Here is a 16,293-nt window from a genome sequence, read left to right on the forward strand (position 1 = left end):
CATCTAGACATTGTTACCCTAAGTTGTTTGCCTGCCTTGCTGTGAGTGGATGCCTGTTATCCTGTGTCTGTTAGGAGATTATTGAGTCTAAGTCTGGTTTTATACACAAGAGTCCAGGCCCATTCTATTTCTTCTAGCAAATGGTCATTTTTAATCACGTGCACCCTGTGAGTTTAGCCTATTTTCCCGCATGGCCTCATTTGTCAGGAAGCTCAAACGTGTGCTGGTTCTCCTAGCCACTTTCCTAGAAAGTATAGCAAATAATCTGAGGTGGTGGGCCCTGGCTTTAATTTAATGTTCTCAAATTTACCTCCTTAAGTCCCAGTTTCTTCTTGTATTAATTTATCCTGGTCTGTCTTACTGGGTGGGTTTTTTAAATCATGTTTAAAAAATAGTATTTGTAGAGCACAGCTGAGGTGGGTCACCTAATGAGCCCATCCACCCTGCGCTGGTCCTTCTGAACTAGACAGTTAATGTTTGGGTCCCTCACCTGGTGCTTTTAACCTTCTTCCCTGACTTTCCACATCTCCCAGCCTCCTCAGTAAATTGTAAAATATTTGAGCCCAAGGATCAGTCCTAATACTGCTTTCCTACCCACTTGGAGCCAGGAGGCTCACATGCAAATCACCCGCGTAGCATTATGTGATGGTGAGTGCCCCGATCTTAGGCTAGACTGTGCCAGAAGGGAATGGTAAAGGGCTGCCTGCAATAAGGCAGTTCGCTCAAAGTTGTGGCAATCTGCGCGAACGCACTTATAGAGAAAGCTAACGTACGTGTTGCTTGCGGTCAATAAACCAGATAGGAGTTCTGACTGTACGTGACTACATTTGGTATGATGAATTAGATGTATTCATAGTAAGTAAAATAGTGGTTTCCAGGAAGTGAACCAAGTTTTCTAATCAAATATGAGTCAGGAGTTTATCTCTTTTTAAGTCAGGACCATAGTAAAGGTATCGTTATTACCAGTTTTGAAAGGATCTTAGTTAACTATTCAGAAAGGACAGTGTTCTAATAATCGAAGCAATTTAAGGGATCACAAAGTAAAAGGTGAAAGAACTGAATTTTGTGTCACAAAAACCAGTACAACTAAAATAAAACTGAAAAATTTTAAAAACACAGAGAAATATTTGTGATACATGTGAAGGGCCAAGGTCAATGGACACAGCACATCGTCCATGTGGAAAGACTGCATACATGTGTAAAAAAATTCAAAGACACATTTTATAAAGAAACTGTGATAGAAACTTTCCCAGGGTTCTGAGCACCTGACGTCAAGAGATTACTTTTATTGATCATTTGGAAAAATTAAATTAAAATACCAATGGACTATCATTTCAATCCTGTCAAAACTAGCAAAAGTTATTTTAAAAAAGGAAATTAATGCTAGAGACATTGCAAGGAAAAAGATATTTTGAAAAATGACAAATGGGGGCACCTGGGGGGTTTAATAGGTTAAGCAGCCAACTTCAGCTCGGGTCATGATCTCACGGTTGGTGGGTTCGAGCCCCGTGTCAGGCTCTGTGCTGACAGCTCAGAGCCTGGAGCTGCTTCAGATTCTGTGTCTCCCTCTCTCTCTGCCCCTCCCCCACTCAGGCTCTGTCTCTCTCTCTCTCTCTCTCTGTCAAAAATAAATAAATATTTAAAGTAATTTTTTAAAAAAGAAAAGAAAAATGACTAATGATATTGTAAATCAGAATGCCGGCTTTAAATAAAAACATCTGTGTCTGTTAGGCCAGGAGTCTCATGACTGGAAACTTATCAAAAATAAATAACTTGAGGGATACCTGTCTGGCTCAGTCAGCTAAGTGTCTGACTTCGGCTCAAGTCATGATCTCATGGTTCACGGGTTCGAGCCCCACGTCGGGCTCTGTGCTGACAGCTCAGAGCCTGGAGCTGCTTCAGATTCTATGTCTTCCTCTCTCTCTGACCCTCCCCCGCTCGTGCTCTGTCTCTCTCTTTCTCAAAATTAAATAAACATTTTAAAAAATAAATAATAAATAAATAACTTGAAATATTAGAAAGGCAATATTGGTCCACAATCTCTTATTCAAACCCCAGACCTAATGTGTCTCAGAATTCAGAAATTTTTTATTCTTTATAAAGTTGGTATGGGAGAGTCTGGGTGGTTCAACTGGCTAAGCGTCCGACTCTTGATTTCGGTTCAGGCCATTAGCTCACAGCTTGTGGGTTCAAGCGCCACATCATTCTGGCTCCTCAATTGTCAGAGCTTGCCTCTCTCTCTCTTTCTCTCTCTTTCTCCCCCCAGCCCATGCTCTCTTTCACTCTCACTCTGTCTCTCTACCATATGTCATGTACCATCCCAAGGGGCTGAATCAACACTTAACATTCAAACACACTCTCCTTTCTCCTGTGAAGCAGATCAGTATCCACCCTAGGCAATTCTTAATGAATTTTGACTTCAAATTTAAGAAATGAAATTAGATTTTGCTTTTAAACTTGTAAACAAAAGTTTAGGTTTTAGTGCTTTTTTACTTCACAAATGTGCATAAGACATTGTCATAAAGAGATGATGAATGTATTATTTATATACAAATAATATCAGTAGACTACAAAACAATTGTAAATTAAATATTATAGAAAATCTGAAGCAAATGATGATGGATCTACTCAGTGGAAAACAAGGGGAACAAAAATTAAAATGAAGGAAATTAGGTGTCAGTTTGCAAAAATGATTTTTAAATTTGAAAACCTGGCTCGATCTTTCCTGTGTAATCCTTAATTATTGTAGCTTTCAAAATACCAAGCTTTCCTGCCTCATCTGCTCCAAGGTATTGGCTCTGTAAGAATTGGACAAATTTAGAAATCTTTTTCCTGTAAATATTACTACTTATTTTTTTTTATTATTTATTTCTAGGAGAGAGAGACAGAGAGACAGCGTGAGCAGGGGAGGGTCAGAGAGAGGGGGAGATACAGACTCCGAAACAGGCTCCAGGCCCTGAGCTGGCAATCAGCACAGAGCCCGACGCGGGGCTCAAACCCACGAACCGCGAGATCATGACCTAAGCGAAAGTCGGACGCTCAACCAACTAAGCCACCCAGGCGCCCCTAAATATTACTACTTATAAACATGGGATTGCTTCAGAAATATGTAACGGATCTAGAGTCTTAGGTTATTTCTGCCATTTTCCTAGAGGGTCTTTTAAACCATTGTAACAAATAACCCTTTGAAATAGATGACCCTGAACCTTCAACTTTACCCTGAAGGCGCTATCAGGTGGGGATAAATCACTGTCCAGAAGTCACAGTTCACGCTTGGCTTACCTGTTTCCCAAGTGGTCTGTTTGCCTCTGCGTGGATAAGCACAGGTAATTCAGCCTGTTCAGTTTGTCTGTGTCCTCGATGGAATGAATACTCATGTAAATAAAAATAAAGTGATAATAATCACATGCAGACTCCATTTTTTCATCTATAAAGTGAAAATACTGGGGCGCCTGGTGGCTCAGTCGGTTGAACGTCTGACTTCGGCTCAGGTCATGATCCCGTGGTTCGTGAGTTTGAGCCCCGCGTCGGGCTCTGTGCTGACAGCTCGGAGCCTGGAGCTGCTTCAGATTCTGTGTCTCCCTCTCTCTCTGCCTCTGCCCTGCTCATGCTCTGTCTCTCTCTCTCAAAAATAAACATTAAAAAAAAATTAAAATGAAGATACTGCCATTTACTAACATTCTTGTCAAAGACTAAATGGGAGTTAGAACATCTTGAGCTGAATCCTGACTTTTCACGTATTTAGTTCCGTAATTGACAACCAGTTTAGTCAATGAATCCCCATGACGACGTTAGTCTACTGTATTAGCTCAGGGGAAGGCAAGGGCATGAATGGGGCTCGTGGAGGTCGGCGGCGTGTGTATCTCCACCTGCCCATCGATCCACTTTATGGAACAGGAAACCGAGCCTCACAATCGTCAACCAAAAAGATCCTCTGACCTCTGCAAGTATTTCTGGTTGGATTGCACAGACAGAAGGTGGCCATGCAGGCAGTCTTTGGGCAGCCGATCAAGGACAAGCCTAAGAAGTACTTTCATGACAGTCCTCCCAACAGAGCTGCGGAAATGTGGCGCCCGAAAAGAATCTGTATTTTAGTTCGGCACCCGTGCTAATTTCTTCATTGTGATCAAAGTGCTATGGCCTTCTGGGATGTTAACAGTAGAGGAAGAGATGACACTGTGTCAAGTTGGGAACTCTGGCCACTGTGTAGGCAGCTCTTCTGTGCATCTAAAACTGCCGCACAGTAAAACAGGTTTACAAGATGACATATCTGGGAGCTCTTATATAATAGGTCCGCTTGAATATAAGGTACTTACATTCCTAGCGCCGAAAGTAGTAATGAGCATGTAAGGGATGCACAATAACTGCTTAGTAAGTGACTGAGTAACTCACCCGTTCCGCTAATAACACATGCCAGTCAAGATACAGCCTCATCACCAGGCTCTGAAACAATTTCCTAGTACGTAACACCTTTTTTTCTCTGTCGAAAGGTGAGGAGACATCAGGGCAAGTAAGAGTGAACACCTACCTGCAAGTCCTGGCCGCTCACAGCAAATGACTTTGTTCTCGGTTAATGCAAACAGGTAGTAGCTCAGTTTGCTTCCTGTCTGTGACTGAGGGAGTCAAGCTCTACTTCGACAATGGGTCACGGTGTGTGAGTCCACACGTGGGACGGCCCAGGGAAGGCCAGGCAGAGAGAGAAGCAGGGAGCTAGGATCTGGCCAGGTGTGCAAGAGCACCTGTGCTGAGAACGTTCGTGCCCAGCCCAGCGCAAGCCAGCGGCCAGAGATTTAAGTCAGGTCTGTGCTGAAGGTCACTGTGAGGTAAACACTTGTTTCTGGTTTCTCGTCAGTAAGCTTAAAGGTAACAGTGGGCAGCCAGAGTCAACTTGCCATGGTCTTGCTGCTAGGTGAGGACCCCTCCCCGCCTCTACACCCTCCCCTCCCCCGGCTTTGGCCCTGCAGACATAGCTAACAGGCAGGTGGCTGGGTCCTGGAGTCAGATGGCCTCGGTTTGGATCCAGACGCCCCATGGTTCATGGGCAAATTGCTTAAGCTTGTGATTCATTCTTTATCTGAGAAACGCGGTAAAGACTAGAGCCCTGTTTGTGCCATCACTGTCTTATTTTACATGACGTCAGACGGGGAGGACCTGGAACAGAGAGGCACCTGACAGACGCTAGCCATCACAGTCCTGGGGCTGCAAGGGTGAGCCAGGGCGCCGCCGGAGCAGTTTCCGGTCTCTCAGGTCGTGAAGGCATTCAGCTCTGTTGGCTCCTTCTCTGAGCCTGAGGGCTGTCTTCTCTAAAACCGAGATAAATGACATTTGTGAGGTACATGTGAGAATTGAACACAATCGTGGGTATAGAATATGCGAGAATCAAATACGCAGCAGTTACTATGAACATAGTCGTGACCTATAGCAAAATGTGCATGACTTGGCTTCCATCCTGCTGTGCTTCCACACCTCGCTGCCAATGCCTAATTGATGGCATTCTGGGGGCGCCTGGGTAGCTTGGTCAGCTCAGGTCGTGATCTCACAGTCCCTGGGTGCAAGCCTTGCAATGGGCTCTGTGCTGTCAGCTCAGAGCCTGGAGCCTACTTCAGATTCTGTGTCTCCCTCTCTCTCTCTGCCCCTCCCCACTCTCTCTCTCTCTCACACACACACACACACACACACAGACAAAAGCATTTAAAAAAATTAATGGCATTCTGCATTTTATGGTTTCAATGTGTCCTTGTTGCAAGGGAAATGTCAGGAAAATTGAATTAAATCTCTAGGAAAACCCTTTGGTCTATGGTTTTTGACCTTGTAAATTTAGAAGTCATGCTCTGCATAATTTTTTCAAAAAGTGAATCATTGCAGGTAGAAATACATTCTTCCATGTGCCCATAACCAATCCTATTTCCTTCCCTCCCTGTCCGTGAGAAGCCACACAGCTAAATTTTCAGCTTTTATTCACATGCTTTTACTATGATTTTGAAACTTCTAAAACCTTTTACTATGTATGTACGTGTTCCTGCATCATATGTAATCCTGCTGTGCATACTTTTTATATGTTGTAAGATGACAGCTTTTATTTTTTTGTGTGATGTTTCATCCATAGAGCAAAACTGCTAGCAACTGGGTAGGCTTACATTCGTTCAGCTTTGCTCCCTGTTGCCAAATCTCTCTTGAATCCACTCAAACTTCCTCCAACAGTTTCTGATGACCTAGGTCTTTGTCAAGGTTTGGGTTTGTCAGACTTTGAGATTTTTATCCACCTAATCAATATAGAATCCTCTCTGGGTTTCATTTTAACCAAGAGTAAGTATAATAATAATACCCACGATGATAAAGCAAGAGTAATGATGATGCTTCAGACATACCACATTTGCCATTTTCCTTAGATTCGCTCACACGTTTTGCTGCTGTTACCCTGAGCATCCACTTCTTTCTGAGTTAGGTCTCCCACTTCCTGACATACGGTTTGTCCACTTTCTTAGTCCTTGTCTTCCCGTGAGAATCTTTTTTGTTTGTTTTGCTCTTGGCTTTTGACTAAGACTGAGTAAAAAATTCTACATTAACACTTATTTTTCCTCATCACTTTGAAGATATGACGGCAAACACCTTATGGTCTGTGAAGAAGGCCCTGGAGATCCGAGTCTCTTTCCTTTGTAGGTCAAATATCTTCCGTCTCTCGTTGTTTCAAATACGTTCCTTTGTGGTTAGTGTTCTGTACTTTCACTGATAAGGAGTCCATGGTGGTTAATTTTATGTGACAACTTGACTGGGCCATTGGGTGCCCAGAAACTCAAAGATGATTACAGGTCTGTCTGTGAGGGTATTTTGGGTTGAGGCTAACACTAAGTTGGTAGACTGAGAAAATCAGTCTCCCATAGACTGATTCATAATGAGGCTGGGCCCCATCGTCCAGTCTGTGGAAGACCTGACTAGACAAAATGCTGAGCCTCCTGTGACTGAGACAGAGTTCTCCTGCTGGGCAGCCTTCGAGCGGGAGCCCCAGCTCTTCTTTTCTTTCCATGGCCACTTCCAGCCTTCACACTCCAACTGGGATGCCATTTTGGCAGATTTGGGACTTGCCAGCCTCCATGATCATATGGACCAACTTCTTCCAATAAATTTCTCTACATATACATATAGATATTTCCTATTGGCTCGGTTTCTCTAGAGAACGCTGACTACTATAGAATTCAAGTGTGTGGATATCTACCCTCCTTAGAACTTTCATGTCTTACTGATCTGAGAATTCTTGTCTTTCAGCTGTCTTGAGAATTCTCCGCCGTTATCTCTGAAAACGTCTCTGGCATCCTCTCTGTCTTTTCCTTCTGGCACTCCAAGTAAGGGGATGCTGGGGGTCCCTCTTCTGTGCTCCACACCCCGTCATGTTCCTTTCACCCCTTTCTTAGCTCATGAATCTAGCCGTGTTCTAGGTAATCCTCACATCTACCTTCTGGCTCATTCATTTGCTCCCCTAGACTTTATCCAATATTCTGTTTGTTTCTCTGTCTGTTTTCAGTGGCTGTACTTTTACCTCTAGAAGCTACTATTTGGCTCATTTCCAAATCTGTATCACCCTTTCCTCATAATTTTTTTTTATTGTGGTTCAGAATCCTTTTCTAAGAATTTCAAATAGCCATAGGGCTTTTCTCTTGTTCTCAGTTCTGAAACTTGGGGGAGCGCTAATGTGGTGGCTGTGCATGCAGAGTCTCTGTTGCATACACTCTCCTCTTTTGTTGTTTTCACTCTGGCATCGTTTTCTGTGGGAGGCGAAAGTGGCTTAGATGGTGGTGATGTCCTTCCAGAGGGATTTGCTCTTGTTTTTGGAAGGGGTCCCAGGAGCATCACCTCTCTGAGACCTCTCTTTAGGCTTCTTTCCCAGCATGTGGGCTCCCACACCACACAGATATAACATAATTTTAGATGACAAATGCTAGGTGCATGCAGCAGGTCTTTGTTTCTCAGGGAACTTTCCTTTCGCCATGAGACCAGGGAGAGATATGGCCCTTGTGTTCTCTCCTCCTAGTAGATCGATCCTTCTAGTTTCCTTCTTCTGTGTAGATATAGCCCTCGGAGAGCCATGGCTTTAAGCTGATAGCCCAGCTCCATCTCCTCAACTCACATGGACCCCAAACCTCATGCCATATCCATGAACAGAAGTTAAAAATTTCCTGGGCACACAGGCGTTGCAGGTAGGGTTTTGCACATAACCATGACTGTAGGTGTTGCTATTGACAAAGCGTAGCGTTTCTTCCGCCGAGACCAGATTGGCGTTGTGTGCTGTATCTGTACAATAAGGCTTCATATAAGGAGCTTTCTCGACCTCAGTGAAGGCTTGGTGCGGGAGGAAGAGATTGTGGGGTACAGTAAGTAATGAGAAAGTGGCATTATGGTTTTTGAGACAGAAGAACAGTTTAATTTTCTCCTGTCAAACAACTGGGTGTTTTAATAATCCCAGCCTTTTAAAGTCTCAGACTTTTAAGTTTCCTTACATCTTTGACATGATTTCTCTTTGCAATTCCACCCACTCCATGTGAATAATAGCGTGCTAATGCTCTCTTCTTCTGTGCTTTTTATTCCGAGAGCTCCAAGCACTTTATAGACATTGCCATTTATCCTGACAACACCTTTGCATACTGTGGAGGCTAGTTTATTGGTAGAAAAGTCTGTTTAATGGAAAATGAGGACCAGGTAGCCCAATGCAACAGAATACCAGATTCTACCATGAATGAGTTTGCACAAGGGCAACCAGACAATTAGGGAGAGCCTCTCTGCTTCATCGAAGCCCGAGGAAGCTGTTTCTAACCTAAGATGATATATTAAAAAAAATCACCATCCTGGATATTTTTCAAGGCATAGGACAGCTTCTTGCTTGCTTATGTTTTAAGCTCAGGTGTTGACGGGGCACGGCTGGACGTGCGGGACGAGAGCAGGGCTCACAAAGGTCCTTGTAGCGGGAAGGAAACCAGAGCTCCTGGAGGTACCACCGACCAACAGTGTGTTGGCCATGTGGGGGCACGCCATTTCTGGAAAGATGCCGCGTCCATTGGCAATGGGAACCTTGAGAATTTAGAGCAGGTGGTAGTTAATCATCCAGCCAAGGAACTGGCATCCCAGAGAACTGTCATCGGGAGGCAGGGGCCTGAGAGCCAATATACCAACAGAGCCCTTAAGAGAGTTGTCAAGATGTGAACGACTGCCAGGTGTCATTTTGAGTTGGAGTACACCATGAAAAACCTATACGGTAATGCAGTGGGGAAAGGCATGAAATAACAGAAGAGATAAGGTGGTTCTTGTGAGAAAGCCAGGGCTAGTTGTTCCGGCTGCATAAACGATTTCATCTTCATGCTTACTGAGAAGCACAGCAGGCGAGAGAACACAGAGAGAGTTAGTTCATCCGCAGTGAAGGGGCATTTCCTCCGTGGCCCATCCCGAGCCAGGGCTGGATGCACCTGCCATTTTCGAATAAGAGAACTCGAATATTCCATGCCAAAACCCAAACCAGGAAAGTTAATTCTGTGAATTTCACATAAAGATCTGAAAACCATGGTCATATCTTGAATAGCTGTTTCACCGAAAATACAGAGATATCTTTACCGGCCACTTCTTACTCTGACTCTTCATACCGGGTAAAATCTTTATATAAAATACTGAGCTTTCTGTGTACCTGCCTTACTGTAAAGAGGACAACCAAGTATCCTTGAGGGAGCACTTACTGTGTACTAGACATAGTGCTAAGTGTCAACGCCCGAACTCAGACAATCCTCACAGTGACACCATCCAGTTTCTCAATGTGGCAGATCAGGAAACTGAGGCACGGGAAGATTAGATAAGTCGCCCATGACTACACGATTAAAAGGGGGCAGAGGGGGCACCTGAGTGGCTCGGTCAGTTGAGCGTCTGACTTCGGCTCAGGTCCCGATCTCACGGTTCATGAGTTCAAGCCCCACGTCGGGCCCAGTGTTGTCAGCTTGTCAGCCCAGAGCCGGCTTCGGATCTCCTGTCCTTCTCTCTCTTTGCCCCTTCTCCGTTTGTGCTCTCCCAAAAGTGAAATAAATATTTAAAAAATAAATAAATACAAATAAGTGAAAACAGAGAAAGCCAGGGTTCAACCTGGAAGTTTTACTTTAGAGAATGAGCACATCACTGCTCTGCAATATTTCCTGGGGCGATAAAGCTTAATTACCCCCGAGACACACTCAAGTTTTGATACCATGTGACATTTTATGGGTTAGCTGGCAGCGTTTTAAAATCACTGTTAGGTTTCCTTTTTATAAAATTAATACATATTGATGGCAACTTGTTCATTCCACGCCCCGCCCCCACGCCCCGCCCACCTTACTAAGACAAAACCCTGGAGTCCTTCTCTCTGTTAATTCTCTTCCAGCCACCCTTGTCTTTGTGATTCTTAAAAACACTCCAGGCACACTCCCGCCTCCCGACCTGTATCTTTGATACTTCTGCCCCAACCCTTTGCCCCCCCGAAGCTCACAGGGCCCTCCCCCCTTCCCTCTGAGGCTCCGTTCCTACACCCACGGGACTCTGTTTACTTGCCTAGGAATTTCCTGCCTGTTTGTTTCAGCCAGTCTTGATTTCTGGGCTGGCTTGATTTGTTGGTCATCTTTTAATGGGAATGCATCCTACAGGAATTTGTTTCAAGAGATACGTATAGGTAGCACATTTATTGACAACATATGCATCCATATGTGACTTTCCCTTCTTCATTGACACATATATTTGTATATATGTATATATGCCTTCAAAAGACAGCTTGGTAGCGTCGATCATTCTTCTATCACAACAGAAGTGGGGCACTGTCTTCTGGCTGGTGATTTTACCCAGAATTCCGAAGCAAGTCTAGCTTGCCCTTTAAAGTAACCTGGAAAATGTTGTTGCTGGTGCTGTTGTCGAATACTCTGCAGCAGGTATGGTTATCTGAGAACAGACAGGACTTACAAGGATTGTCCATACTTACCCTTTGTGATGGTTTTAAAAGACGCCCTTATTTATTTATTTATTTATTTATTTATGTTAAATGTTCATTTATTTATTTTGAGAGAGTGAGCCAGCATGCAAGGGGGGGGGGTGGAGAGGAAGAGAGAGGGAGAGAGAGAATCTCAAGCAGACTCCCCATTGGCAGTGCAGAGCCTGACGCGGGGCTCGAGCTCACGAAACGCAGGACCATGACCTGAGCCGAGAACATGATCTGGAGGCTTAACTGGTGGAGCCGCCCAGGTGCCCCAAGACTCACCTTTTTAAAGTAATCACTAGTGGTGATTGCTACTCTAGGTCTTGCTGACCATGCAGGCTTAAAACATCTAAGTCACAGGGTATTAAGACTCTGATCAGATCACTCCAGTGATCTATAGGGACCCTGGATCCACATGGTTGAACCCCTTCCCCCCTTATCCATCTGAGTTCCCAAATCAGGTGACTATATATTATTACCCCCCACCCCCACCCACAGGGGAGGAACAGGTGGTGAATGTTTATTATTTTATTATCTTTATTTATCTTTAAACGTCTCCCAAAATAATCCTTTTTTAAGAACAGATTTCCAACTCTCCACATTGGAGAAGGTTACTTCAAGTAATTCATCCAGAGAGTCTGATGCTTTCTTTTGTCCCTTGGTGTCTGTAAGTTAGGAGAATAAAATCAGGATGAAAAAATATCTCTGCTGTATTTTGGGGATTTTCCATTCGGAGAAGGTTTATGTTTAATTTCACTAAATCGAATTCTCACTGCTTTAAATATATCCATTTCCCCCCTAACCTCTCCTTAATTAGCTTCATTCCAAATGGCAGTGCTTTCTTTTATATTAAATGTCTATAACTCTTACATAATATGAATTAGCTAATAGAGAAAGCAGAGTCTGAACAAACGAAGGACTCAGGGACTAACTCCCGCCCGAGAGATGTGTTCTCTTTGGCCCCTGAAGTGGCTTAAATTTCCTACGAGGACGTCAGCGGCTTTGGATGTGGTCCGCAGCCTCTCTGAAGCCAAGGCCACCTTGCCTGCCGTCGTGTTTGGGCCATTCGCACTTTCCTGCATCCTACCTCCACTCTGGATGGCTGACGGGCGCATTTTGCCCACGCCACCCGTCCCCAGCCCTTCACTGCCCCAGGCGCTACCCCTTCACTCACTGTCCTGAGGGGCGGGTTTCTCCTGGCGGAAACCCACATGTTAGACTCGCAGATTGATGCTTTGTCTTCAAACCGTCACATTTCTCAAAACGTGTGTTCTTCCTGGCAAGCTCCAAGGGGAAGCAGAAAAGCCGCGCTGTGTTTGGGCCAGTGCCAGGCACCCACGTGTCACTCCCGAAGGGAGGGGTGAGGGCCAGTCTTACACTTGTGTCCTCCTCTCCCCCGGGGAGATCTGCACCGGGAGCTGCTCTGGGGGTGCATGAAAGAGTAGCCGAATAAAACAAGAGAGAGAGAGAGAGGAGAGAGAGAGCCAGTTGTCCTGACACGGAGCACGGGGAAGGAGCCCCAGCCACTCTGCCAGGGGACAGACTTCCTCTGGGTGGCGGGCATCAGGAGAAACCGCAGGTGCACAGAACTCTGGCCATGCACCCCCATCACCTCTGTCGTCCCTCCTGAGAGGCGCGCGTGAGCTGGGGTGGGTGGGCGTTCCTGGCACTGATGGATTTCTGTCAAGTTTCTTGCTGAAGACCAAGGCCCAGTTGTCTGTCTGAGGAAAACAAACCAACTTAAAACCCTTTCTCTTCTTCCTTTCTGCAAACTCTCAAAGCAGCTTTGAATTTTGGTCTTTTCAGCAGCATAGGATGAAAAGCAGCTGGTCCCCCCGAAACTCCTCATTTTTCTTTGGAAACATGGATTATCCAAGTTCTGTTTCATGAAATAAACAAACATGCTACGGAGTTTTCCTAGCAGTGAAGCAAGTGATTGACCGATCATTTCTTTTATAAGTTTTCATCTTCTGACTCATCTTCCTCCTATCAATTCTCCCCCAAATTTCCATGGATGTTTTGGATTCTTGGGTGCAGCACAGTGGCCTTGGCCTTAGGAAGAGAAACTGTGAGCCAGCCCACTCCTGGGACCCTCCTATGGCCCTCTGTCATTTTGGGGTCGGCTTCTTATAATGGTTCTTTCCCAGACCCTGAAGTCTGTTAGGGACAGGATGGAAGAGAAAAGAGATGGCTAGAATCGTCTTCAGGGGCGCCTGAGGGGCTCCATTGGTTGAGCGTCCAGCTTTAGCTCAGGTCATGATCTCATAGTTCATGAGTTCGAGCCCCGCGTCAGGGTCTGTGCTGGCAGCTCGGAGCCTGGAGCTGCTTCCGATTCTGTGTCTCCCTCTCTCTCTGCCCCTCCCCCATTCATGCTCTGTCTCTCAAAAATTAATAAATATTTTTTAAAAAAAGAATTGCCTTTAAAAAAAAAAATCCCTAGGCTCCTGCAGAGGCCCCTTGCCTTCAGCAAGCCTGGGCCCCACACTGGGGGGTGGTTTGGTTTCTCTGACAAGCCCTGCACGTTGACATCTGTGGAAGCCCCCCGAGTCATCACACAGCGTTCGGGACAAGTTGGCTACAACTTGAGAATGTGACTCTGAGAAGGGAAGAAGCATCAATTCCCAAGAACTCCCCTCTTCGTTAGTGACCGGGCTCACGTGGCCGGGGCCTCTGTGTGAAGTCAGCCCTCAGCGGCTCCGGCATGGGCTCTGGTGCGCAGTCGCCACAGCTGGGCAAACGTCCCCGGACCCTGCCTTGGGGCTGGGAGGAGGAAGGACAAAAATGCCTCCAAACTCTCTCCATCCCCCCACCCCCATACCTCCCCACCCCTGCCTCCAGGAGACTCCTTTCCGTTTGGACCATCTATCAACATGGTGGTGCGGTTATATTTAGTTGTCCCTAGACTTGCCCATCTGCCCTTGGGGTTATTTTTTGTTCCGTTGGTTTGGGACACATTTGGCCTTCTCTGTAACCTCCAGTTTGGTCACAGGTGAGGTGGAGAATGTTTCCCCAACGGGAAATGTCAGCGTGTTTGCCTTTGGTAGGTTGACTTGTAAAATGCCGCACTACACGCTGAGCTCAGCAAGGGGGTCCAAGCATCACTCTCCACCCTGGGGGTGAAAGGCTGGGTCTGCCCACAGAAGCGGAGTCTCAGGGCGACATGGGGTCTGCCCACTGTCCCCACCGCCCCACTCTTACAAGGCACCAGCAAAGGCTGCTGGCCCAGATACCCTTCTGACTCGGAACCGCTGACCGTTAGCAGCCTTCCGCCCACCCTCTGTCCCCTTGCACTCTGAGTGTTTCCTGACATTGCTTGAATGATACCTTCTGCGTCACCATTTATTTTGCTTATTTCTAAGAGCAGCTTACTTATTATTACTAATATAAAATTTTGAAGATCCCCATCTAACCATTGAGGATAATTCTTTTGCCCCAGGGGAGGGAGAATTTCATTTTTCCTAACATGATAGTGTTGTAGAACTCTATAAAATATTTCCTAATTCATGTATGTGATTGCTTCAGAGACCAGAGACCTACTGGAGTCTGTGTGTTCCCCCTCTCCCTGTTCCTCCACGAGCTGGGAGGTCCCAGAATGCGACCGTGCTCATGACAGGACTAGTCTCTGTTCTTTGGACCCCAGAAATCTATCCCGTAAACCATATGGCTTCTTGGTTCTCCCTCTCCCTGCCCTGCACGTGTGGAGAGTTGCAATATACTCCATGTCCATCTGGATTTGGTCAGGTGGACACAGCTGTTATTTATTCCTAAGACCACATTCTCTCAGCAAGGATGGCGGCCTCTGAAGAAGGCAGATCGTGCTGGTTTAACTCCACTCATGAGGCATGCATGGTGCGGGCAGGCCTTCAAAGCCCCAGAGCTCAGGCGGCTCCTTCACCTGCCAGGTCCCTTAGAAACTGCCCCGCAGGATGTTTGCAGACAAAGGACGCGTCTTGTGGGAGGTGACAAGGAGGACCCAACCCGTGGTCACGTGTAGCGGAAACACTGTGTATTTATGGGAAGCAAGATGGACAGAAGGCAGGAGGGGCAAGGGCAGGCTCCAGTCACACGGTACCAGGAACGGATGAGCAAAATGGTTGATTTTTCTAGTAAGTACAAGGCGCCACTTGGGGGCTCCATCGGTTGAGTGTCTGTCTGACTCTTGATTTCGGCTCAGGTCATGATCTCTTGGTTGTTGAGTTCGAGCCCCTGGTCAAGCTCTGCACAGACTGCAAGGAGCCTGCTTGGGATTATCTCCCTCGATCTCCCTCCTCACCTGCCTTTCTCTCAAAATAAAGTAATTTAAAAAGGGAGGGGGCAACAACCAGTTTAAGAAGAACAAGAAGCAAGAAACAGCCCTGTATTTTCAGGGACGCGAACCAAGTCCTCACATCTGACTGTACAAGTCTCATGAATTATGGGAATTGCTCAGCAAGAGGAAAGCGTCTTTAATGAGCAGCCCATGACATCCTGGCCCTCTCCGTCCCTGGACAGGGCACCTGCATCTACTTTGGTGGGAAAGACAGCCCAGCGCTCCTGTGTCGTCCACGTGACGATCTGCAGTCTCCTGGCTTCCGCATGTTGAACCTGCTTCTCTGTGACTTCACCCTGCATTCTTACTTCTCCCTGCTCCTTGATAGTACAGTAACCCTCATTTGTGGAAATCCGAGCACACTTCCCCTCATTCCCCTCGTAAATGTATCTTAGAGGAATGACGGAGCACGATAAAAGCAACGTTGACCTTTCCCTGGGCAAGCGCGAAGGCTAGGATTTGGTGGCTCTCACAATGTTATCGAAAAGAAGCACTTCTGATTTTCCAGGTGAGCAAAGGCAAGCTCACAAGCCTGAGTCTTAGCCAGTCTTTCTTCCAAGTCTAGCTGCCTACCCACGTGTCCCCCGGGGTGGTGGCCGCAGGACTGACCACCGATTCTGCGTTTGCGGAACCCAGTCTCATTTCCTCGCTTCCTCTCACATCTGCAACTCTCTATCTCAAAAACAGCCTCGAGGAGAACAGGAGAGATTTTATAACCTCCCTTCATAGATGGAAAATCTGAGCCCCTGGCAGATTAGATGAGGTGACATTTACCGTTGTGTTGCAATTTTGCGATTTTAGATAAAGTCCCCAGTTTTTCGTGGGGAGTATATGGTGGCTTCCCAGGCTTCCGTCTTCCCGGTGTGAAACCCCCACCTGCACAGAGATGAAGGTCCCAACCACCATGGTTGAGTGACACTCAGCTGTGCTTTCATCTTACTTTTGATGGGCTGCAGGCTGTACTGAAGCCCATGGCATATGCCGGAGAGCATGAATGGTCCCGCTTCTGGAGCGG

Source organism: Hyaena hyaena, unplaced genomic scaffold, assembly GCF_003009895.1.
Source record: "Hyaena hyaena isolate Hyena2069 unplaced genomic scaffold, ASM300989v1 scaffold_258, whole genome shotgun sequence".
In the NCBI taxonomy this organism is placed as follows: Eukaryota; Metazoa; Chordata; class Mammalia; order Carnivora; family Hyaenidae; genus Hyaena; species Hyaena hyaena.